This window comes from Grampus griseus, assembly GCF_964374135.1.
Source record: "Grampus griseus genome assembly, chromosome: 8".
Taxonomy (NCBI): Eukaryota; Metazoa; Chordata; class Mammalia; order Artiodactyla; family Delphinidae; genus Grampus; species Grampus griseus.
Genome location: NC_139002.1, coordinates 82,763,033 through 82,787,730, shown reverse-complemented (window position 1 = coordinate 82,787,730; position 24,698 = coordinate 82,763,033). Strand labels below are relative to the sequence as shown.

General features: G+C 38.9%; 1 pseudogene across 1 annotated transcript; it reads right to left on the bottom strand.

Annotated features, from left to right (window-relative positions):
- Window positions 1-15,143: 15,143 nt before the first annotated feature.
- Window positions 15,144-23,027, bottom strand: LOC309826128 (follitropin subunit beta-like; annotated as a pseudogene). The gene is made up of 3 exons: window positions 23,013-23,027; window positions 16,947-17,105; window positions 15,144-15,374 (listed from the first exon to the last, which is right to left on the bottom strand). The product of its transcript is annotated as a follitropin subunit beta-like (transcript).
- Between the last annotated feature and the right edge of the window lie 1,671 nt (window positions 23,028-24,698).

Sequence of the window (24,698 nt, the reverse complement as noted above, 5' to 3'; positions counted from 1 at the left end):
CATTGCAGGAGCTTAAGACAGTTTGAAGGTATTCAAGAATATTCAGTGCATCATTGGCTGTAATGAAAAAAGTTGGGAAGAGTCTGTGTCCAACAGCTGGATAAAGAAATTAGAGTAAAGAAATCAATACAGAAAAATACTTTGCAGAGCTGCCAGAAGTGATATTATGGAAGGGTGGGATATGAATATATATGTACGTTTATATACATATAAATGTATAGATTTAATGTAGAAGGCCATATTAAATCCCTAATTTTTTCTAGAGCAGTCTATCCAATAGACTTTCCTATGTTGATGGAAATGTTCTCTACCTTTGTTGCCTGATACAGTAGCCGCTAGTCACATGTAGCTATCAGACACTTGGAATGTGGCTAGTATGACTATGAAACTGGATTTTTAATATAAGTTAATTATAATTAATTTAAATAGCCATGTAGGGCAAGTGTCTACCTTACTGGAGTGCACACTTCTAGAGGGTGGAAGAATAAGTAATGTTAACATTCTTCCTTTTTTGTGCATTTGTATTTTTAAAAATTTTGTAATAATACTTTAAAGATAAAGATGCTGGCTGTCTATAAATATGAATTCTCAATCTGTTGGCCATAGGAAGAGAGAAACAAAAATTTACAAGGTCAGAGGGATAGAGTTAGGAAACCCAAAGGAATGACATTTGGGAAATATTTGGGGGTGTTCAAGCAAATAACAGCCTTCCACATCTGAGTTCTGAACCAAATGAGAAACCAGAGAACAGATTAAGCAAATAGAGCCAAAATATTACCTTTATTATGGATAAAGCTGATATTGCAGGATGTGGCTTTTATCTGTGGGCTAGTGGGCTTCCTAATAATAAATCCCTGGGTAGAGAGACTTACCATCCAGTCACAGGCAGTGCTGGCCCCCCACTCCCTTCAACCCCATTCCCAGTGGTGGGACCTTTACACCAAGTTTACTGCATGGTTGAGGGCAAGTGGGAACACATTCTCTGCATATGCACCATCTCCCAAGGAGGAAACAAGGGGCAGGGTTACAAATGTACAACTAGATACCTCTCTTTTCTTCCCTGGGGGATAAGTGATGGAGCAGAAGGAGTTCAAGATGTTAAGCTAGTGGATCTCCCATCACATAAAAGGAAATATTAGGAGTAAGAAGAACATTCCCTACCCCCTGCCCTCACTCCCAACATCAAGAAGATTTAGGGTGGAGGATGTGAAGAAGTTTCAAGTTGCATTTAATAGAGTAAATGAGTCCATGACTGGGAATACACAGTTTTGGCCAAGATATAATGATTGAAAAATAGATAGATCCCTCCTTTTCCAAAGATTACCTATTACTTGTTTGACTTATAAAATAAATTTTAACCTACTGAATTTAAACTCCTTAAAATAAGCAGAGATGACCCTGAAATGTGATCTGGCAGTACATAAAATTCTGCTGAAGAAATGGATAGTGGACCCAAATGTCATACTATAACTATAAAATTTCTAGAAGAAAATATAGAGGAAAATTTTCTTGATTTTTTTTGTTAGGCAAAGATTTCTTACATAGGACACAAAAGCAAGCTATACAAAAAATAAGAAAATCGGATTTCACCAACGTTAGAAATGTTTTCTCTTCAAATGATTCCATTAAGAAAATATAAAAAGGCAAGCCACAGTCTGGGAGAGAATATTTTCAAAGCATATATTTGACAAAGAGCATATATCCAGAATATATAAAGAGTTCTTATAACTTAATAATAAAAAAATAGGCAAAAGATTCAAGTAGCTATTTCTCCAAATAAGCACATTAAAGCAAATAGGATCTACGTCATTAGTTAATAGGAAAATGCAGTTTATAGCCGCAGTGAAATACCACAGTACACCTACTTGGAATGGCCAAAATGAAAAAGACAGCACTAAGTGTTGATGAGAATGTGAAGAAACCGGAGCTGTTAGTCACTGCTGCCAGGAATGTAAAATGGTACAGTCACTTTGGAAAACAGTTTGACAGTTTCTCAAAAAGTTAAACATACACTTCCATAAGCATATACTTACCTAGATATTTACACAGGAGAAATGCAAGCATGTGTCTACACAATGACTTATATGCAGATATTTGTAGTAGAATTATCCGTATTAGCCCCAAGTGGGAAATATACCAAATGCCCATCAGCTGGTGAATGGATAAACAAAACGTGACATATGCATATACTGGAATCCATCTAGGCATAAGAGGAAGAAACTGGTGATACACACAGTAGTATGCATGAATCTCAAAAACGTTATAAGTGAAGGAAGTCAGACTCACAAGACCGTATTTTGTATGATTGCATTTATATAAAATTTCTAGGAAAGAAAAAGCCATAGTTATACACAGCAACCAGAATGATATTTTAAAAACGTAAATCAGTTTGTATCATTTTTTGCTTAAAAATCTCCAGTGGGTTTCCACCGGCTTAAAAGTAAATCTGAACTCCTTACTATGGCTTACGAGTCCTTCCAGGATCTAGCCCCTCCCTCTCTCTCTGATTCAACTTTCCTCATTACATTGCAGTGATATCAGGCTTCTAATTTTTTCTCAAGCACACCAAGCTTATTCTTGCCCCAGGGCTTTGTACTTGCTATGTCTTCTGCCTGAAATGCTCTGCCACCAGAGAGTTTCACAGCTGGTTCCTTCTTTTCACTCAGCTCAAACAACTTCTCATAAGTCCATTTCTGACCATCAGTCTAAATGATCTTCCCCACAAAACCTGTCTCTGTTTGAGGATCTACTTCTATGTAACCAACCGCCCCAAAATATCGTGTCTTAAAACAACACTTTATTATTGTGGGTTTACTGCGCTCAGCTGGGTGATTCTACTAACTCTGATCATGTAAGCAGCTGCCTTTGGTGGGGAGCTGCTAAGAGCAGGAATGTCCAACATGGCCTCTTGTTTGGCAGGGCTCCCCTTCACGTGGCCTCTCTCACTCTAGAGTTTGGCCTGAGCTTCTTCACAGCACGGCAGCTAGATTCCAAGAGGGAGAGATGGTTCTCTTAAGACCTGGTTGGAAAATCTCAGAATGCCGCTTTTGCTGCATTCTATTGGTCAGAGTGAGTCACAAGCCCTGCCCAGATTCAAGGGGGAAGAGAATAGATCCACTTCTTCTTCTCGGGAGTAATATGTGTGTACTTGGATGTGAGGAATTATTAGCCACCATATTTTTAATCAACCCAGCAGAGTTTCTATCACAATGTTTTCCCCATAATATCTGATACTACACTGCATGTTTGTGTTTGTTTTATTATCATTTTCTCCCACTGCAGTTGGTGGCGATGTATAAATTACCTTATTGCTCACAAGTATTTAATGATCACCGAGGTGAGTGTTGTATTGTGTAGTTTGGTGATCCACACAATCTGTTGGAGAAGGAGAGAACGAACTCAATACATTTTCTTTCTTTCTGTTCCTTGGGTTAACTCCTATAATACTGCATAGAAACCAAAAGTTAAAAGATAAACCAATGTACTATTCTCCTGTGTGTTCAGAACTCGGGCAACTTGGCTCATTAACACTGGTTAGCTTAATATTGTCCCCTACGTCTCACAAAGATTACTAAGTCTTCTTTACGTGACTCATAAGGCTTTAGTATTGTAATTATGAAAATCAGTCACTTTTATTTATGAGTGGATATGCTGAAAACTGTTTCTCTCATCAATTTCATTAACCAATCCTTGTTTAGTATTTCTCCCCATAAAGGAAAAAAAAAAAAGTAATGACTCTGGCTGATTGGATCCTCGGCAAATAGGAGTTTACAGTAGGTTTTAATTTGATTATTACCATTTTGTGGTGTACTTTTCTTTTACTCTTCAATGAATAAATTACCTCAGGCATACGTAGTTAAAGCCCTTAATTCATATTACAGATACTTCTTTTCTAAATGCCAATCCATGAATGTGCAAATCAGGAGTACACACTTGCCTCCATTACCTTAGAATGTTAATGATGGTAAGGTGTACCTTATGTGGTCACCGAAGCTCAAAGGTGGCAATTTTCTTCTGTGGAGAAAAAAAGGTAGAATAACATTGATCTATTTGGAGCTGCTTTGAACTTCTTTGATTTGGTTTAGGAGTGGGATTGGCCAGACTTTTTCTATAAAGGGACAGATGGTAAATATTTTAGTCTTTGTGGGCAACCGGGTCTCTGTTGAGACTACTCAACTCAGTCATTGTTGCAGGAAAGCACGTGCAGACAAAACATAAACAAATGAGCCTGACTGTGTTCCAGTAAAACTTCATTTCCAAAAACAGGCAGCAGGGCAAATTTGATCTTTGGGCTGTAGTCTTCTCACCCCTGGTTTAGAATTTAGGGGTGAGAGGGAAGGTGCTGTCTAGTGTAATGGAAAGAACACCAGCAAACAGAATCAGGTGACTTGGTTTTCAGTCCTGGGTCTGCCAATTTGGTTTAACACAACGAACATTTATAGAGCATTTACTGTAGGGATGGAAATACTGAGCACTATGCTGCCACTGTCCTCTCTCTTACACGTCAGCAGGCGGCACAGTTCAATCACAGCCCTTGTTCAGAGTCCAGATGCACTCCCAGAATCCTTCTCACACACAGTGTTGCAGGTAGCCAGTATCAGTGGATTGGAGTGGCTGTGTAATATGCAATGACTTGTCACTCCTGAAACACTATGTGTCATTTACTGTGCAGCGTGATTAGCATATTAGGATTAGTTAAACTTAATACTTACCCTAAGTAAGTATTAAGGGCCTCAGAATCCAGTGCCATTTCACTAGGTCATATCATTCAATACCGCCGAAATCTCTAAAATGGGGATACAGGATCTTTCTCACTGGACTGTTGTGAGGGTCAAATGAGGTACTGTGAGAGAAAATATTCTATAAGTGGCAAAACATACTTATTTAATAAGTGAAAGCACTAAACAGGTATCTATCAAACCTCATTTCATTCCTTAAAATTTGGACAGCACCTGGGATGAGGATCAAATTCCTGTAAACTTTCAAAGTTTACATGAAACCGTTTAGCACCTGGGACATGAGAAATTTCACCACCCCCAAAATGACTTTATTTTGAGAAATTAGGCCAAACATTTCACTTCTGCAGCAGTGATGTGTGAGTTGTGTTGCCTAAGGTGTCCTCTGTTCTCTAATCTTATAGATGCCAGGTACCAAATTCTTCTGAAGTAGTTCCTGAAGGACAAGCATCCCAATGCAATAATAGTAGGAAACACTTTCAGCGGAGACGGCAGTGAGTGGGAGCCTTCAGGGAAAGCTCTTTGAGAGCTTGCAGGGGACTGTAATGCTTTTTTAGTTTCAAATGACAGAAGTCAACTTGGTCTCACCTAAGGAAAGACAGAAAATTTATTTAAAGGAACAGAGTTGTCTTTTGGAACTCAAGGCAATAATGCAGGCAAATCAAAGAAGTGGCTGGAAGCAAAACGTAAAAGCCGTGAGGTTTCTCTGGATATCACTTTAGTTTCTCTGTGTGTCATTGTTTCTCGCCTTACTTACTCTCTCTTTGTGTGGAGTGGTTCTCTCTACTCCAGTCTATGATGGAGAAAAATTATAATTCTTCATCTTCCAGATTTCTATGTTAGAGGCCTCAACCCACTCAACTCTTGGTTTTAATTCCAAATGTCTAGGGATGGAAGTGTATGCAGCAAGTGCCTACTGGCTCAATCAACTGGAGTCAATGATTGCAAAGATATGCCAAGAAGGCGTTTTAATCAGTTACAGGGAGATGTATTTCCCAGAGAAAGGATGTAGGAATATGGGGCAGATGCTCCAAAAGATGTCTACTTTAGGGTTCCAGTGAAAAGATGCCCTTCTGGCTTAATAGCTTACGGCTGTAGTGATGGGCATACATTTTGGTTTAGGGGAATAAGCTGGTTCTGGCCATGTCCCGTCCAAGAGTTTAATCTCAGAGATATTGACCTTTCTCAGGCCCTTCATCCTGGGCCTGTGTTTTCACAGCCTGTGTCCTCTCTAGTACAGATTATTAAGTTCATATGTGGACATGGTGACTAATAGGTGTTCTGTCAAGTGTCAGTAAATTGATGATAATAATACATAGTTCTGTAAAATTCTTCTGCAAAAAATGTGTGTATCTCCAATGTTTTCCCCTAGATCTAATGAAAATCTTTCTAATAAAGTGAGTGTTCAGAATATTGCACCTTCTGTAAATTCTTGTGCTTTCCTAAGTATATCAGAAATCTTTGAAATAGAGAATATTTGTCCTTGTGTGTTTACTTCTTCCCTTTGTCCCTGGCACACTGCTGGGCTTATGACAGCTGTCCCCCAAATATTTGCTAAAGTGGCTTCTCTGGTAGGAGGCCAAGAAAATGGAATCATAAGAAAGAAGATGGCATCCTAAGAAAGTGATCTGAGAGAGAATGCTTAAATACAAAAGCTGGAAAGGAACTAAGCCTCTAAACTAATGTGGTAGACTGGATATTTACCCCCCGCATATGTCCATATCTTAATTTTTTGGAAACCGTGAATGTTACCTTATATGGCAAAAGGGAATTTTCAGATGTGCTTAAATTAAGGATCTTGAGGTGGGGAGATTATCCTGGATTATGTGTGTGGGCCTGAAGTAATCATAACACTTCTTATAAGAGAGATGCAGGAACAGTCAGAGTCAGCAGAGACGGCCATGTGATGACAGAGGCAGAATTGGAGTCATGTGCTTTGGAGATGGAGCAATACTCCACAAGTCAAGGAAAACAGGTCGTCACTGGAAGCTGAAAGAGGAAAGGAAATAGACCTTCTTCTCAGAGCCTCCAGAAGGAACCAGTCCTGCTAACACTTGACTTTGGCCAAGTAAAACTAATATAACTAGAGCTCCCAAACTGAAAGTCATAGGCCAAATCCAGTTAGTATATCTGTTTTATTCGGCCAGCGTAGTATTTTTTTTTTTTTTTTGTGGTACATGGGCCTCTCGCTGTTGTGGCCTTTCCCGTTGTGGAGCACAGGCTCCGGACACGCAGGCTCAGTAGTTGTGGCTCACGGGCCCAGCTGCTCCGCGGCATATGTGATCTTCCTGTACCGGGGCACGAACCCATGTCCCCGGCATCGGCAGGCGGACTCTCAACCACTGCGCCACCAGGGAAGCCCAAGCGTAGTATTTTGAGAAAGGAAAATAAATAAGCCAAACTTTAAAATTTAAAAAATTGATGTGTTTGACATAAAAATCTAGATTTTTGGTTTGTTTGTAAAACAAAAAACAAAGATAAAACCCAGAGATCTAGAAATACAGGATCTGCATTTCTGTGTGGCATTCATCCCCTGAATCTGGGCTGCAGCTCCTCCCATTCCTGGGATTTGTGCCTGTTACCTATCATTTCCTCTACTCCCTACCGTATCTCTCATTTAAGCTGAATTATCAACACAAAATTGTCTTTGTTCTTCCTAAGTAGAGATATATTTCTCTGTATTCATATTTGTAGATAGGCTGAGAAAAAACAGTCGTGATAAATGTCTGATGCTCATGTAGGATGTTAACAAAAGGGGAAACTGGGTGTAGGGTATATTGGAGCTCAACTATTTTTGCAACTTCTCTGTAAATCTTTTTTTTTTTTTTTTTTTTTTGTGGTACGCGGGCCTCTCACTGTTGTGGCCTCTCCCGTTGCGGAGCACAGGCTCCGGACGCGCAGGCTCAGCGGCCGTGGCTCATGGGCCCAGCCGCTCCGCGGCATGTGGGATCTTCCCGGACCGGGGCACGAACCCGCCTCCCCTGCATCGGCAGGCGGGCTCTCAACCACTGCGTCACCAGGGAAGCCCTCTGTAAATCTTAAACTATTCTAAAATTAAAAGTTTACTCAATGAAATTGGCATATTTCTTTATGAAAATGGAGAATCTTATTATGTATTTAACATGCAAGCAAAGTGTTTCTCTGTTGAATGATTCTTAGTCTATTTCACTCATTGCAGTTCTCTCTAGGCCTCCCTGAGCATGCATTTGTGGCCTGCAGACATCTGCATTTTACAGTTGAGGATTCTGAGGCTGGGAGAGAGAAAGTGACTTGCCCATGGTCACAGAGATAGTCTGGGAGTTGCTGTGAGTGCCCCAGGCCTCCTGACTGACTTCCAGCCCAGTGTTCTCTTCTTCCTGCTATTGTGGGGAGTAATGGTAATAGGGAGGGCATAATAAGGTCAACATTCTAGAATACAGTGGGAATCTCACTTACCCTTCTAGAATCCTCTACTGGAGGAGAAGAAGCAGCACCAGAATCAGAGCAGCCTGCTTGCTTGCCATTTGCTTTTTTTTTTTAACTTCCCCCATTATATTTTAAATCTGGTGCATAGGGAAAACATTTGACATTTGTCCAAATACCAAATGTACTTTGGATTTTCTCTCTTACATATTAGCAAACTTCAGCTATGCGCTAGAACGTTTCCTCTAAAAGCAGGAACCTCAGGGTTTGAGAAGGTTGGAGCAGAGTAGCTGGGACTGGGCTCAGGTCTTTGTGGAAGCTGTTGGGTAAAGGCTGAGAGGCAGGTGTTCAGTGCGAGCTCCTGCCATGCTGGGAGGTGAGGATTAAGGGATTAAGTGGATTTGGGAGGTTATGACTGCTTGTAGAACACTGCATTCACAGCCTTGGGTCTGAAGAGCTGTTGGTGTGGCAGGCTCAGAGCCGGCCAGGAGGTCGAGGTCAGCTGTTAGAAGACTAAACAGGCTCAGAAATGGGCTGGTTCCTGGCCTTCCTCTGGCCTTAGCTCTGCAAGGCTATTTCCATGCTAATAACTTTCTCTGGGATCTGAAATGGTGAGCGTAATGGAGAGATGTAGCTTTTCTAACTTTTCCTAAGATTGAACACTCAAGGTATGCGGGCAGAAAGGGAAAGGGAAAAGTAAATGATAATGATAGATGCAATTGTATTGAGTGCATCTTATGTCCTCACGTAATTTATGTATTATATATGCAAGCAAAGTGTTTCTCTGTGGAAAGAATACACTTTAGTCTGTCTCATTCATTCTTTGGACATCTCTAAGCCTGAATTCATGACCCCTGAACATTTTCATTTTACACATGAGGATTCTGAGGCCCACACAGAGAAAGTAACTTGCTCAGAGTCACAGAGGTAGTCAGGGAGGAGCTGTGAGTGGAATCCAGGCCTCCTGACTTAGTTCTAGCCCGGTTCTCTCTTTTCTTTCCTGCTGCTGAGGGGAATGATGGCAATAGGAGAGAATATTCTGGAATTCATGCTTATGAGAGTATAGGCAGTATGGTGTAATGGCTGGAAACAGAAGCTCTGGAGCTGATTGCCTGGGCTTAAATCCCAGCTTCACCACTTATTGGCTGTGTGACTTGTGCAAATTATTTAATCTTTCTAAACTTATTTCTTCTTCTGTGAAATAAAGATAGTAATAAACCTACTTCAGAGGACTATACAAGGATTAAATGAGTTAGTTATAAAATAGTACCTGGCTCATAGTAGCTTCCATATAAATGTTAGCTATAAATATTATTGCTATCTTGAAAATGAGGACCCAAGCTCGGAGAGGTTACATAGTTTGACCAACAGCACGCAGAAAGGAGCCAAGCTGGGGTTTGAACTCACATCTCTGCTATCAATCATCTATTATATTACCTACCTATTAGCAACTCAGGTTTGCTCAGACCAGGATTCCTTGGCTACCTGTCTGGGCAGCCCATGGTATGTAAACAAAGTTTCTGTGTTTATATAGGTAAAATATTGATAATCTCGATAGGTCTTAGATCTTTCACCTCCTCCTTTTAAGTTCTTGCCTTGAATATGTTTTCCTGTTTTTCTATGTGAAGAGAAATAGGAGAAGTAATGATATAAATTTCAAACTCAGTAGGCTAACTGAAGTACATTGGTAGGGAGTAACACTGAGTGCAAAAAAGAATGCTTACCATTGAAATGGGCAAAAGACTTTGTCTTAATGGTTTCAGATGGAGAGAAGAAAGACAATGCTCTGATCAGGTCATTTAGACATAGTCGCTGGAGCCTAGTATGGGCCAGGTGCTCAGGACATAATTATAATACATTTGTTGTCTTCAAAGACCTTCCATTTGAATCTGTTGTCTGCAGTTATTTAATGTCTTCAGTCTGGGTCCATTCTGCCCTTTATGAATCCCCATACTTTATATAGGCCCTTAGCACACCAAAGAGTATTGATCAGGATTGTGGAAGGGTCTGTCTGAACCCTGGATTATTCAAAGAACAGCTGAATGAACTGCTAATCTTCAGGCTGGAAACAAGAACATAGCTGCTCTCCTTACTTGAATGGTGTTCAAACAGAAAAGAGATTAATTTTGTTTTGGATGGTTCCAAAAGAGAAAACTGGATGGAAATTGCAGGCAAACAGATTCTCGGTTAAGTTTGAATCAATCCATTTATACCACTAATGGTACCTACTAAGTGCCAAAGTTTACCCAAAGGCAGACAGAGGCAGACAGAATCCCTACATCCACAGTTACTAACTTTTTTTTTTGATCACCAGAACTGCCGTCTAGTCTTGACATAAAAATGTTATAGAGAATATAGATGTATGTGATAGTCTACACTTTGCAGATAGCCTTGTTTGAATGATCTAGTTTGGTTGGCAAAGTGTTTTGATGGCATAATGGGAGATATTCTGAAGAGAGACTAAAAATAAGGGGTACAGGGTTCTAATTCTGATCCTATGTGATCTCAGGCCTCAGTGTTAGCACACAGTAAATGGCAACATAGAACTAGATGGCCTTCAGTCCTCTCTCCATTCTGTGATTCTATTCAGCTTTCATTTTGTTTGTTCTTAGATCTTTGTACAGTCAAAAAGTATAATCACATCTGTTCGTGAAGAGCAGAGCAGATGATTATTATGAGAGGCCCACTGTTTTAACATGTACTCATTCTCAATTCAAGAATTTCAAATTGAATGGAAAAAAAAAGTCATTTGGGAAGAATAATTATTTTTCTTTAGAAATTTAATTTTAATTTTTTTCCAGCCTTATCAAGATATAATTGACATAAGTTTAAGGTGTGAAATATGATGATTTGATATATGTATACATTGTGAAATGATTACCACAGTAAGGTTAGTCAACACATCTGTCACCTCATGTAGTTACCTTTTTATTTATTTCTATTTTTATTTATTTATTTACTTTTTGTGGTGAGAACTTTTAAGATCTCTTTTAGCAACATTCAAGTATATAATACAGTATTGTTAATAATAGTCACCATGATGTACATTAGATCCCCAGAACTTATCATCTTAAAACTGGAACTTTGTATCCTCTGACCACCTTTACCCATTTCTCCCTCCCTGACCACCTGCCCCTGGCAACCACCAGTCTGTTCTCTGTGGTTTATTTTAGATTCCACATGTAAGTGAGATCATACAGTATTTGCCTTCCTCTGACTTATTTCAGTTAGCGTAATGCCTTCAAATTTCATCCATGTTGTTACAAACGGAGGGATTTCCTTCTTTCTTTATGGCTGAATAATATTCAATTGTGTGTACATACCACATCTTTATCTCTTTATCCACTGATAGACACTTAAGTTATTTCAAGGTCCTGGCTATTTTAAATAATGTTACAGTGAACATGGGGGTGCAGGTATCTCTTTGAGATAGTGACTTTATTTCCTTCTCATATATACCCAGAATTGGAATTGCTGGATCATATGGTAGTTCAGTTTTAATTTTTTTTGAGGAACCTCTCTACTGTTTTTCATAGTGGCTGCACCAATTTACATTCCCACCAACAGTGCGTGGGTTCTCTTTCTCCACATACTGGCCAACACTTGTTATCTCTTATCTTTTTGATAATAGCCCTTCTAACAGGTGTGAAAGGATATCTCATCATGGTTTTGATTTGCATTTCTCTGGTGATCAGTGCTGTTTTACCTTTTCATGTACCTGTTGGCCATTTATGTGTCTTGCTTGGAAAAATGTCTGTTTAGGTCATTTGCCCATTTTTAAAATAAGATTTTTTTTTTTTTGGCTATTGAGTTATATTTTGGATATTAACCCCTTATCAGATATGTGGTTTGCAAATATTTTTTCCCATTCCCTAGGTTGCCTCTTCAACTGGTAATCAATTCTTTTGCTGTGCAGAAGATTTTTAGTTAAATGTAGTCCCATTTATTTTTGCTTTTGTTGCTTGTGCTATAGGTATCATATCCAAAAAAATCACTGCCAAGACCAATGCAAGCAGCTTATCCCTATATTTTCTTCTAGGAGTTTTATGGTTCCAGGTTTTACATTCAAGTTTTTAAGTCACTTTGTGTTAGTTTGTGAGTGGTGTAAAGTAGTGGTCCAGTTTCATTATTTTGCATGTGGATATCCAGTTTTCCCAATATTGTTTAATAAAGAGACTATCTTTACCCCACTGTGTATTCTTGGCTGCCTTGTCAAATACTAGTTGACCATATATGCATAGGTTTATTTCTGGGCTCTTGATTCTGTTCCATTGGTCAGTGTGTCTTTTTAATGCCAGTATCATACTGTTGTAATTACTGTAGCTTTGTAGTATAGTTTGAAACCAGGAACTGTGATGCCTCTAGCTTTGTTCTTCTTCCTCAAGTTGGCTATTCAGGGTCTTTTGTGGTTCCATACAAATTTTAGGATTGTTTTTCCTATTTCTATAAAAGATGAATTTTGACATTGAATCTATAGATGGCTTTGAGTAGTATGGATATTTTATTTATTTATTTATTTTTTGTGGTACGTGGGCCTCTCACTGTTGTGACCTCTCCCACCGCGGAGCACAGGCTCTGGACATGCAGGCCCAGCGGCCACGGCCCACGGGCCCAGCCACTCCGCGGCATGTGGGATCCTCCCGGACCGGGGCACGAACCCATGTCCCCTGCATCGGCAGGCAGACTCCCAACCACTGCGCCACCAGGGAAGCCCCTGGATATTTTAACAATATTAATTCTTCTGACCCATGAACATGAGATATTATTCCATTTATTTGTGTCTTCTTCAGTTTTTTTCATCATGGTCTTATATTTTTTGTTGTACAGATTTTTCATTTCCTTGGTTAACTTTATTCATAGCTATTATATTGTTTTTGATGCTATTGTGAATGTGATTATTTTCTTTATTTCTTTTTCAGATAGTTTTGTTGTTAGTATATGGAAATGCAACTGATTTTTGTACGTTGATTTGGTATCCTGAAACTTTGCTGAATTCATTCATTAGTTCTAACAGTTTTTGAGTGGAGTCTCTAGTGCTTTCTACCTATGAGATTATGTCATCTGCAATCACAGACAGTTTTACTTCTTCCTTTCTGATTTGGAAGACTTTTATTTCTTTTTCTTGCCTGATTGCTATGTCTAGGACTTCTGGTAATGTTGGAATATTCTCTGGTGAGAGTAGACATCCTTCTCTTATTCCTGATCTTAGGGGAAAAGCTTTCAGTCTTTCACCATTGAATATGAAGTTAGCTGTGGGCTTGTCATATATGGCTTTTATTATGTTGAGGTACATTCCTTCTATATCCAATTTGTTGAGAGTTTTTATCATGAAGGATGTTGAATTTTGTCAAATGATTTTTCTGCATCTCCTGAGAAGAATAATCCTTGATATCCATGTGCTGGAAAATATATCAGCTCTAGTACTTAACTAGATTCCAAAGGTTATGAGGAAAACTTCCCATTGAGTCTGAGTTACAGGTAAGACAGGCTAAGAGCTTTCTGGGAATAAATCGATTTTAGTGTAGACTGGGGGTTAAGAGTAGGAATAAATTAAGAAAGTGATGATACAAGAAATGACAGAAGGTCTATTTTAGGGAAAAAAGAACACTAAAATCCAGTAAAATTCTTATTGATATTCCCAAATGAGCAGTAAGCACAGGTGATATTTATAGAAGCATTTAAAAATAGATTTCTAGTAATCTTACCACTTATATTATGAAAATACACATGTATGTGTCATGAGCAAGTAGTTCAAGAGCATGGAAAAATCCAAAGTTGTGCCTTTGTTAGACAACATTTTTGATTTTTAAGTATGTTTCAACATTTAGGTGAAAAAAAAGTTATTATCTTTAAAAGTAATTTAAGTCATGAAGCATTTTCAGAGTGCACCCTTTTGAAAGAAATCATAGATTTGGGAGAACATGTAGTCAAGTGATAAAGCAAATGTAGAGAGAGCCCAGAAAATACAGCTATTCTCTCTAGACTGCCAACTCTTTTTAAGAGAACTATTTCTCTGAAAAGTTAATTGGCAAGTAAGTTAAATGTAGCCTGTTAAGTTGCCTAATGTGCTGTCACATGGACTTCAAGTTTCCCATCCCAGCAATGGAGGAGATTTCTGGTACAGGTGGCACAGCAATGAGTGACAGATGAGATGCCCTATTGCCTGAGGGGGAGCTTTGAGAAGGCTGGAAGTTCTTGATCAAATTTATTTAAGTGGCAAAGTACATAGGGGCTAGCAATTTAGGAAAGGATATTTGTTGATCTTGCAATTGAATTTCCACAGCCCCAAATTCATAGTTCTTGTCTTGGCTCTTAATTCAAATTTGAAATAAAAATTAAGATTTGGTTTTTAAGGCTGCAAATTGTGAATGTCTCACTGTTTCCCAGCTTACCACCCTCCCACACCTGCTCCCACCTTCTCAAGTCAACAACTTCTCTTCCAGAAAACACAGGCGAGGTGGAACTGTTATAGCACCTGCATAGGCTGGCAATAAAGTGGATAGTCTTGATTTAGTACCCCTACCTTCCTGACTCTCCTCTTAATAATGAAACAATTAGACATAGAGTTAGGTACCTGCTCCATGACACTAAAGTGATACCGGCTCTGCTCTTGCAGGCCATATATCTTACAGGAGATTGTGTTCCATTTAGTTCTCCTACTCCATCATCTTGAGACTTCCTTCTCCTAAGTCTAGGTTTTCTCATCTGTAAAATGACAGGGTTGCTCTAGAGGACCTCTAAGTCTATTAAAAATGGGAAACAGCTTACAGCCCCTGCATTCAAGTTGAATGAAACTGACAGAGCCCAGAACTAGGAATATAGGGTTGGGTGGTGACAGGCCCCAGGCCCCAGCACTCTCCATTCCTGGAGCTCCCTTATGCAGGAGAGCAGGGATCAGTGGGGTCTCCCACAGTGGTTTGCAGCCTGGGCACATGTACACACAGACTTCTTGGATGTCTTAGTCTTTCAGGACGAGGGTGGGCAGCTCAAAGTGTCCACTGCTCTTTATTCTTTGATTTCACTGAAGGAGCAGTGGCTGGGCCCCAGGCCTCACACGGTGCAGTCAGTGCTGTCGCTGTCACACTTGCCACAGTGACATTCAGAGGCTACTGGGTACGTATACAGGGAGTCTGCGTGGTGAGCACAGCCAGGCACTTTGACCGTCTCGTACATCGGCTCCTTGAAGGTACATGTTTTCTGGATGTTGGACTTGGCTGGATCCTTGTACACTAGATCCTGAGTGGTTTAAGAGAGAGAGAGTTAGGTTACAATATTCTGCAAGTTTCTGTTTGGCTTAGTCAATATGAGACAGGGATTTACTACTGCTTGCTCTAATATTTGCTCTCAGAAGATCAGCTTCTAAGATACTTAAGCACAGGAAACTTGACCTCATAAAGGAACATTTATACCGCTTTTCTGAACTGCCCTGGAAGTGTTATAGAAAATATAACTGTCTCTTTTCCTTCTACCATGAGAGTACCCACATATTTAATATTTCTAAAACTCTGTAAAACCTTTGAATTTGTATGGCATAAAAACATGTAAAGATAAAGGGTATCTTTAGAAGATATGACCTTAGCAATTTAAGGATGGGTGTTTTTTTTTTTTTTTTTTGTACCTCGTAATCTTAAGCTATATTAATGACTGATAAAAACATAGCACTTGGAAAGAAAAATATTTCCAAGTACTCTTTTCTGTGTATATGTAAGAGAGGAATAAGAGCCATAAGTTAAAAGTTATTGATATTTTGCCTAAAGTGTTTGGGAAATCTCATATTGGATTCTGGATATTCTGTTGCCTTTTAGGTTCTTCCTTGCCACTGCCTTAAATTCTGTACCTTTGTGGGATTCTTAATCCAAAAGTATATGATAACAGTTTCACTATCAGAACATCTAAATCAGGCCAAATATATTTCACTCTTCTACTTGCCCAATGAGAAAATAATTGGCTTTGAGGGAGAAAGGGGACTGGGGGTTAATTCATTTCCCTAGCTGGCCACTGGGTCTATATCTCACCCAAAGTGCAGTAAGTTGAGTTTTATTGATCAATTCATTTAATATCAAACAAAGTATTTTCATTAAAAAGCAGCCAATTTCAATTTCAGTTTATCAAACTTCTGCACAGCCAGGTACAACAGAAAAATGGCAAAGAAACACTTTTGCCTTTAACTGGTTTATTTTGAAGAAACTGTGAAACTGTAGACAAATGGTTTAATACCTGTATTCCTTAATTTTCTTAACAGCATAAAGAAGGGTGTGGGTTTGATGATTCATTTTGGTTCTAATCTACAGGGATTGATTGCTCTCAGGCTGCTCGTTGGTATTGTATTAAAGATGGGCCAATAAAATGATTTTATAATTGGCTGCTTGCATTTTTTATTTGGCTTTAAAATGAATGTTATTACTCTCCCTATTGCAGAGGTATGCCTTTTATTATTGCAATTGGCTTTTTAAGACTATTGGCAATATTCCATGATTAAATATAGATATGTACTCATGCCCATGTTTATCCCTCAATAGGTAAAGCTAGCAGAAAAATGCTCTTTTAAAATGCAGAGTTGGCACATTACTGAAGCATTCATTTACATCAGTCTGAGCTGTCCCAAATTTGTTTTACCCAAATTAAATCCAAACCCAAACATCTAAATGGTATCATGGTAATTTACCTCAATCACAAAACAGACAGTGTTGACTAAAGGACTCGTGGCTGTTATTCAGAAGAGACAAAATATTGACAGAGTGGGAATAAATGAAGCCTGCCTCATCCAGACCCTCAGCACTCTCACTTCCTTCAAAGCAAAGTACCTACCTGGGTGTAGCAGTAGCCCACACACCACGTGGTGTTGATGCTTTTGCAGAGACCACATTCCTCTTTCTCCACTGTGATGATGATGTTGGTTAGCTCACAGCTACTGCAGCAGATTGTTCTCCAACAACAGAAAAGGAAGCAAAAACTACTGACTTCATCCTAGGCTGGGAAGCAAACAGACATCCAAAGTATTTTAACTGTCATGGACTTTGACCCAGTCAAACTGAACTGAAGTAAACCTGCTCCCCAAACTCCACCATCACATTCAGCTTCAGCAAGCACTCTTTGACAAAAGAGAAACACAATACAGGTCAGAAATCCTCATATAATTTTTTAAGGACTAAAATGTCACAGGGTATATATCTGAAAAAGACAAAAGCACTAATTCAAAAGATACATGCACCCCTATGTTGGCAATTTACAATTGCCAAGATATGGAAGCAACCTAAGTGTCCATCAACAGACGAATGGATAAAGATGTGGCATACACACACACACAATGGAATACTACTCAGCCACAAAAAGAATGAAATTTTGCCATTTGCAGTAACATGGATGGACTTAGAGGGCATTATGCTAAGTGAAAAAAATCAGACAGAGAAAGACAAATACTATATGATATCACTTATTTGTGGGATCTAAAAAATACAACAAACTAGTGAATATAATAAAAAAAGAAGCAGACTCACAGATATAGAGAACAAATTAGTGGTTACCAGTGGGCAGAGGGAAGAGGGGAGGGGCAATATAGGGGTAGGGGAATAAGAGGTACAAACTATTAGGTATAAAATAACCTACAAGGACATATTGTACAACACAGGGAATATGGCCAATATTTTATAAGTGGAGTATAACCTTTAAAACTTGTGAATCACTATATTGTACCCCTGAAACTTCTTTAATATTATACAGCAACTATACTTCAATTAGAAAAAATGTCACAGAGGATTACCTTAATATAAGCATTTAAGGGACTTCCCTGGTGGTCCAGTCATTAAGACTCTGTGCTCCCAATGCAGGGGGCACACGTTTGATCTCTGGTTGTCGAACTAAGATCCCTCATCCTGCATGGCACAGCAAAACAAACAAACAAAAAAACAAACCATTTAAAGCTACAAATTTCCCTGTAAGTGTTGCTTTAGATTCATCCTCAAATCTTAATTCATGTTGAGTTTTCATTATTCAGTTAAATATATTTTCTAATTTCTCTCTTGCTTTCTTCTGTGACCCATGGGTCATTTGGAAGCATGTTGTTTAATTTCCATATTTGGAGGGATTTTCATGACTTTTTGGTTATTGATTATTTAATTCCATTGTGCTTAGAAAACACACTTTATGTAATTTCTATCATTTTAAACCTTTTGAGATATATGTTATATCCCAGCCTATGGATTGTTTTGTTGAACATTTGTGTGCATTTGTAAAGAATGTGCATTCTGCTGTTTTGGGGTGAAATGTTCTAAGGGTATTGATGAATTTAACCTGATAGTGTTGTTTGACTCTTCTATATACTTTCTCATTTTTCTGTCTGCTTGTTCTATTGATTACTGAGAGAAGAATGTTGAAATTTCCAACCATGATTTTATCCATTTCTTCCTTAAGGCTTATAAGGCTATAAGTTTTTGCTTTGTGCACTTCGAAGCTCTGTTATTAGGTGCATGTACATTTTGTATTTTTTCATATTCTTGCTGAATTGACCATTTTATTTTATGAAATGTTCCTCTTTAGGCATGGTAATATTCCTTCTCCTGAGCTCTATTTCACCTGGTATTAATATAGTCACTCTAACTGTATGATTAGTGTTTTCAAATATATCTTTTCCCATCCTGTGTCTTTGTATTTAAAGTGCATTTCATATGGGCAGCATATAGTTGAGTCTTGCCTTTAAACAAATCTGGTCTGATAATCTTTGCCTTTTAATTGGAGTGCTCAAAATCTTTATGTTTAATATACTTTTTTTTTTTTTTTTTTTTTTGCGGTACGTGGGCTTCTCACTGTTGTGGCCTCTCCCGTTGCGGAGCACAGGCTCCGGACGCACAGGCTCAGCGGCCATGGCTCACAGGGTCCAGCCGCTCCGCGGCATGTGGGATCTTCCCGGACCAGGGCACGAACCCGTGTCCCCTGCATTGTCAGGCAGACTCTGAACCACTGCGCCACCAGGGAAGCCCTAATATACTTTTGATAATCGTGGGTTTATGGTCATCATATTGTTATTTGTCTCATTTATTTTTTGTTTTTCCATTTTTCCTGTCTTCTTTTGAATTAGTTATTTTTTAGTATTTGTTTTATTTCCACAACTGGCTTATCAGCTTGCTTTATTTATTTGTTTGTTTGTTCTCAAGTTTAAAATACATACTTTATCTCAGTAATATTCCACTTCACACATAATTAAAGTATGTATCTTGTAACATTTCATTTTCATCCTCTGTGCAATTGTTACTTATTTTACTTCAACATTATTCTACCCTCAATACATTATTGTTATCTTTGTTCTAAATAGGCAATTATATTTTTTAAACACTTAAATAATTAGAAAAGTCTTTTATATTTACTCATATATTACCTTTTTCAACACATATTATTTTTCTTCTGCTTAATGAACATTCTTTAAAATTCTTTGTCATGCATATTATCTGGCAATACATTGTCAATCTTAAATTTACTAAAAATGTCCTAATTCAACTTAATTTTTGAAGGAATTTTTTCTAGTTATAGAATTCTAGGTTAGGAAGTCTGTTGGTAGTCTTGTTTCAGCACTTTATATTCTTTATTTGCATTGTTTCTGATAAGGATTCTGCAGTCTTATATATTTATCCTCTCTATGTAATGTGTCTTGTTTCCCTTTGACTGCTTTAAAGATTTTTATCTTTACCATAAATTTTCAGCCTGCCTTGCTGAATTTATGCTTATTTATGATGTGCCTTGGTGTGATTTTCTTTGGGTTTTTCCTACTTGGGTTTTCAGTGAGGTTCTTGGATATACAGGTTTATAGTTTTTATTAAATTTGAGAAAATTTGCAGATAATTGCCAAATATTGCTTATCATTGCCTTGAATACAGAATAAATAAAACAATTAAGTTTTCTTTGGCCTCTGTTTCTTGGTGTTCTGACATACCTATCTTATTTTTAAAAAGAATCAAAGTAAAGCTTGGAACAGAGATCAGTCTCAATTTTGGTAGGGGTCTCTAAGACAAGCATTTTTTGTATAGCTGTCATAATTTCCAGTGTGATAATTTTCTTGACATCGTGCTCCTCTGCTAGACTGTGAACTCCATGAGAGACTAGTGGGAACAAAGAAGGAGCTCAGTATTTTTTTAGTGAATGAGTGAATAACACATGATCTGCTAACTCAAAGAGTGAGGCAATATTGATTTCTCAGAAACACTAAGACCGGTGGAGACCTAGTCAAGCCAGGGGAAGGCGGGAAAGAAGCCACACTAGACATGTTGTCAGAGATTACCTCTACAATCACAGTCCAAACTGCAGTAAAGCTTGGTTCAGGGTGTCTAACCAGATGGGTTGGTTCAAGAACAGCAAGAAACTCTGCCCACCTAGACCTCGAGCATGACCCAGCAGAAAGGCACAGATTTTGGGGACCCAACTATATTAGTTTGCTAGAGCTGCCATAACAAAGTACCACAAACCAGGCGACTTAACAGAAATTTATTGTCTCTTAGTTCTGGAGGCTAGAAGTCCAAAATCAGCAGATTTGGTTCTTTCCAAGGGCTGTGAGCAAGATACTGTTCCATATTTCTCCCCTAGCTTCTGGTGATTTGCTGGCAATCTTTGGAGTTCCTTGGTTTGTAGAGTATCCCCCTAATCTCCGCCTTCATCTTCACATATCATTCTTTCTGTGTGCATCTGTGTCCAAGTCTCCCCTTTTTATAAGGACATCAGACATATGGGATTAGGGACCCGCCCTACTCCAGTATGGCCTCATCTTAACTTCACTAGTTATATCTGCAATGACCCTGTTACCAAATAAGGTCACATTCTGAGGTACAGGGGTTAGAACTTGAATATGTGAGTTTTGGTGGGGGACACAATTCAACCCATAACACCAACAGATCTGAATTTGAATCCTGTCTCTTTCTCTTACTGACTTGACATGTTTTCACATCTGAAAATGGGCATAATACTGCTTATCTTTCAGGGAAATTATAAAGATTAAATAAGATAGTGTTGGCAGAGCACTTAGCTCAAACCTAACACATGGTAAGCACTCAATACATTGTGGCTTTTACTGTCCTAAGCTAAATGCACATTGATTTATTGAATAATTGTGCTCCTCCTGAATATAATTGAGAAAAAGCCCATTTTTCATTTGATTCATTTGTCCATTAGAAATAGACCTGGTTTCTTTGAAATGTTTGCCAGTTTCCCTCTCAGATTGTTTCTGGGGCAGCAGGAAGACAGCCACTGAATCTCAAGTACTTAAATAATTAAGCCCAAACAAGAGAAAGCTGATAATAAACACTTTTCTGTGCATTCTAATTGTGGAGCAATATCTTCTAGATAGTTAACTCTAAAGGCTTTATCGATTTAACTGAAACCTAATCAACTAACAACTCAGAAATACTGTTGGAAGCGCTTCTCCAGAGAGGCGTTGTAATTAGCAGCTGGCCCCCTTCTGGGCAGTGGGGCTGCCACCCTGCTTGTGTTTGGTCAAGTAATTTTTCAGCCAAGTGATCAATCCCAGAGGACATCGTTTCCCTTCATACAACCCCCTCCATTTTGCTGGCCACAGCAAGTTAACCCCAGCCTTGCTCCTCAAGATGGTCAGGACCTGAGCCTCCCTTCTCTTTGGAAGTGAAGGGCACACATTTAGAAATTGTGAGATTTGGAATGGAGACCTGATCGTCTTGACTGCTTCTGTGTGGTCAGGTTAGGGCTTCAGTTGCCTGGATCTGCTTCTACTCTTTCTCCCTAGTGTAACCGAGACTGGTTTTTAGTTTTTCATTTATTTCTTCCATGATGTTCTGGATGGACAGTCTTTCATGAATGAGAATGCCTTTTTCCCATTCCCAGTTTTCGTATGGAGGGATTTTCCTTAAGAGCTGTCCTAGCCTCTCTGGAAATCTTTCCTGCTCCACCCTTGGGATGATGGAGGGTTTTACCTGATTGTAAACTTGGAAGGAAATGCTGGGTCTGCTTGACCTGGCTCTGCCCTTCCTTCCTTAGACATGGACTTGCCCACAGAGAACATTCCTCCACTGCTCTTCCTCCTTTCTAGTGGGAGCCCAACCTCTGCCTCAGTGGGTGTCCACCTAATTTTGGAGAGGAGTTAGTAGGCCAGTGTTGTTTTTCACAGCATGCTGTGTTTCAATTTAGCCTCTTTCAGTAATAAGGGGGACATGTGGGATTCCTTCTGATATACTCCTAGTTCTGTTTCTCAAAATTCTGGGGACTCAGGAATGGATAATAGAGTGCTATTTATTTGAGTCTTATAGGAGACAATGTTGGCAAACCTCTGAGAGTCAGCAACACAGTTGGTCTCTTTAGCCAAGTGGAGATGTCTGACGAGGAACAGTTTCCATGTATCAACGAGGGATTAGAAAATCTCTACTTAGGGACTTCCCTGGTGGTACAGTGGTTGAGACTCCAGGCTCCCAATGCAGGGGACCTGGGTTCGATCCCTGGTCAGGGAACTAGATCCCGCATGCTGCAACTAAGAGCCCGGATGCCACAACTAAAGATCCCGTGTGCCACAACTAAGACCCGGCAGAGCCAAATAAAAACAAACAAAAAAAGAAAAAACAAAAAAAACTTTAACACATTAAAAAAAAATCTCTACTTATAGAACACAAATCCAGCAAGGCAATTGAATATTAGACACCCAAAACCTTTAGGGAAAGCAGAAGAAGTAATATTTATAAGGAGCAATTTAATAAGTGCCAGGTCTTGTGGTGAGCATGTTAGTCACATAATTTCATTTAATATTGAAAAGAATGTGAAACCAGGTAAAACATCAGAGAAGATGTCATTTTGCCTTGGTAAGTCTTGTGAGGAAAAACGTGGAAAGCTAATCCTTTGTCATTAAACGTAGTCTTCCAAAGAGTACGATACCTCTGAGTGGACCATCTTTAGGCACAGAACCAAAGGTTTTCTAGTTTCTTTCTTAGGTGAACTGCTCTTCTAATACTAACCCTGAATTTAGCCTGGTGAGATACTCATGGTTTAGAGATGGAAAGGATGTCAGATGATGAATTCCTGGTACTGAATTCTTTTTTACAGAGGTGGAACAGATCCAGAGAGGTTAGGGAATTTGCCCCAGATCACACTGCGATGCAGTAAGAGAGCTGGGACGAGAAGTGCAGTCGTGGAGACCTAGGCTGGTGCTCATTCTGCTCTGTCCTGCCATCCCTGTACCTGGGAGTTATTGACAGCAACCAACCCCTTCTACCACTTACTCTATTTTTAAGGCTATCCGCTGCTGGTGAATGGGAAAACAGTCTGAACCCAAGAGTAGCACTTTAAGGTGAGCCCTTCATTTACTATTTATTTCTCAGTGCCTTATGCCATTCTTACCGTTCCTAGGAATTAGCATCCACTCCTTTTCCTTTAGGATTGGGGCAGTACACAGCCATCAGATGGCAGCTACCACTTGTCTTATTGACAAGGCAGATAGTATTTCAGTGAAATTATATTCTGTAGCATGGGTCACCATGACAGGATATATGATAGTACATAATTGGGGTGTTTACCAGGCACCCCATTACACTTTTGAGCTGTTCACCGAGATTTATGTTTTCCTATTACCCTTGTTGGCAAGGGTTACCTTGTTACCCTTGTCTTGTTGGCAATTTGTTGAAATTCTCCAATGGTGTAATCATTTTCTTAAATGCTTTGCCTCTGGTATATTTAAGGAAATCAGTCAGTGTATATAGTTGCTGACTTAGTTATTTTGGAATGATTTGAGAATCATTTGGGATTAAGGCCCAGCTCAAATGCCACCTTTGGGATGTGTTGAGGAGCTGTTCTTAAGATCCCCAGTCTGGACCAGGGGCTCACCTTTTTGTTCCTATGTACCTTGCATTTTCCTCTGTCAGAGCTCTTATCATCCTGCACTGTTACTGTTTGTTTACGAGTTTTTCTCCTTTGCTAGAAGGTGTGTTTTTTTTTTTCTTTTTTCTTTAAGGTGAGGTTTTTTAGAGTCATATGAACCTGGGTTCAAGTCCTGATTCTGCCACTTAACAGCTGTCTTAACTGTCTAGATCTCAGCCAGCTCATCTGTAAAGTGGGTCTAATAATATCCTTCACAGAGAGTTTTTGAATATTAAATGAAGACATGTATTTCAAGTGCAGAGCATAGAAGTGTACAATGGAAGCATTCAATAAATGCAAGTTAGCATCTGCTTTTGTTGTTGTTGTCCTGGTATAATTATTAATAACTCCCCTTTCACTCTACAGATTATCCTCATTTGAATAAGTTATGTTGTTTCCTTTTACTACATAATCTGTTAAAGAAATAGACATCATTACTGTCCAAGAAAAGCATTTATCTAAATGTATAGACCATGAATCAAAATCTAAATACCTACTCAGCAAATAATTTCTTTCAAGTTAATTTATTGGGCTGTCAAAATTTTTGCCCATACATGTTTTATCTCTAATTTGAGGTAAAGACGTATGTCGTGGCTTGTGTTGGTAGCTAAACTCCCAGGGAACACCCCCATGCCCAGAAAATTGTACATATTTACAAATCCAGAGCATGGTGAACAAAGTAGAAAAAAACACGTAGCAAGCCTTCAT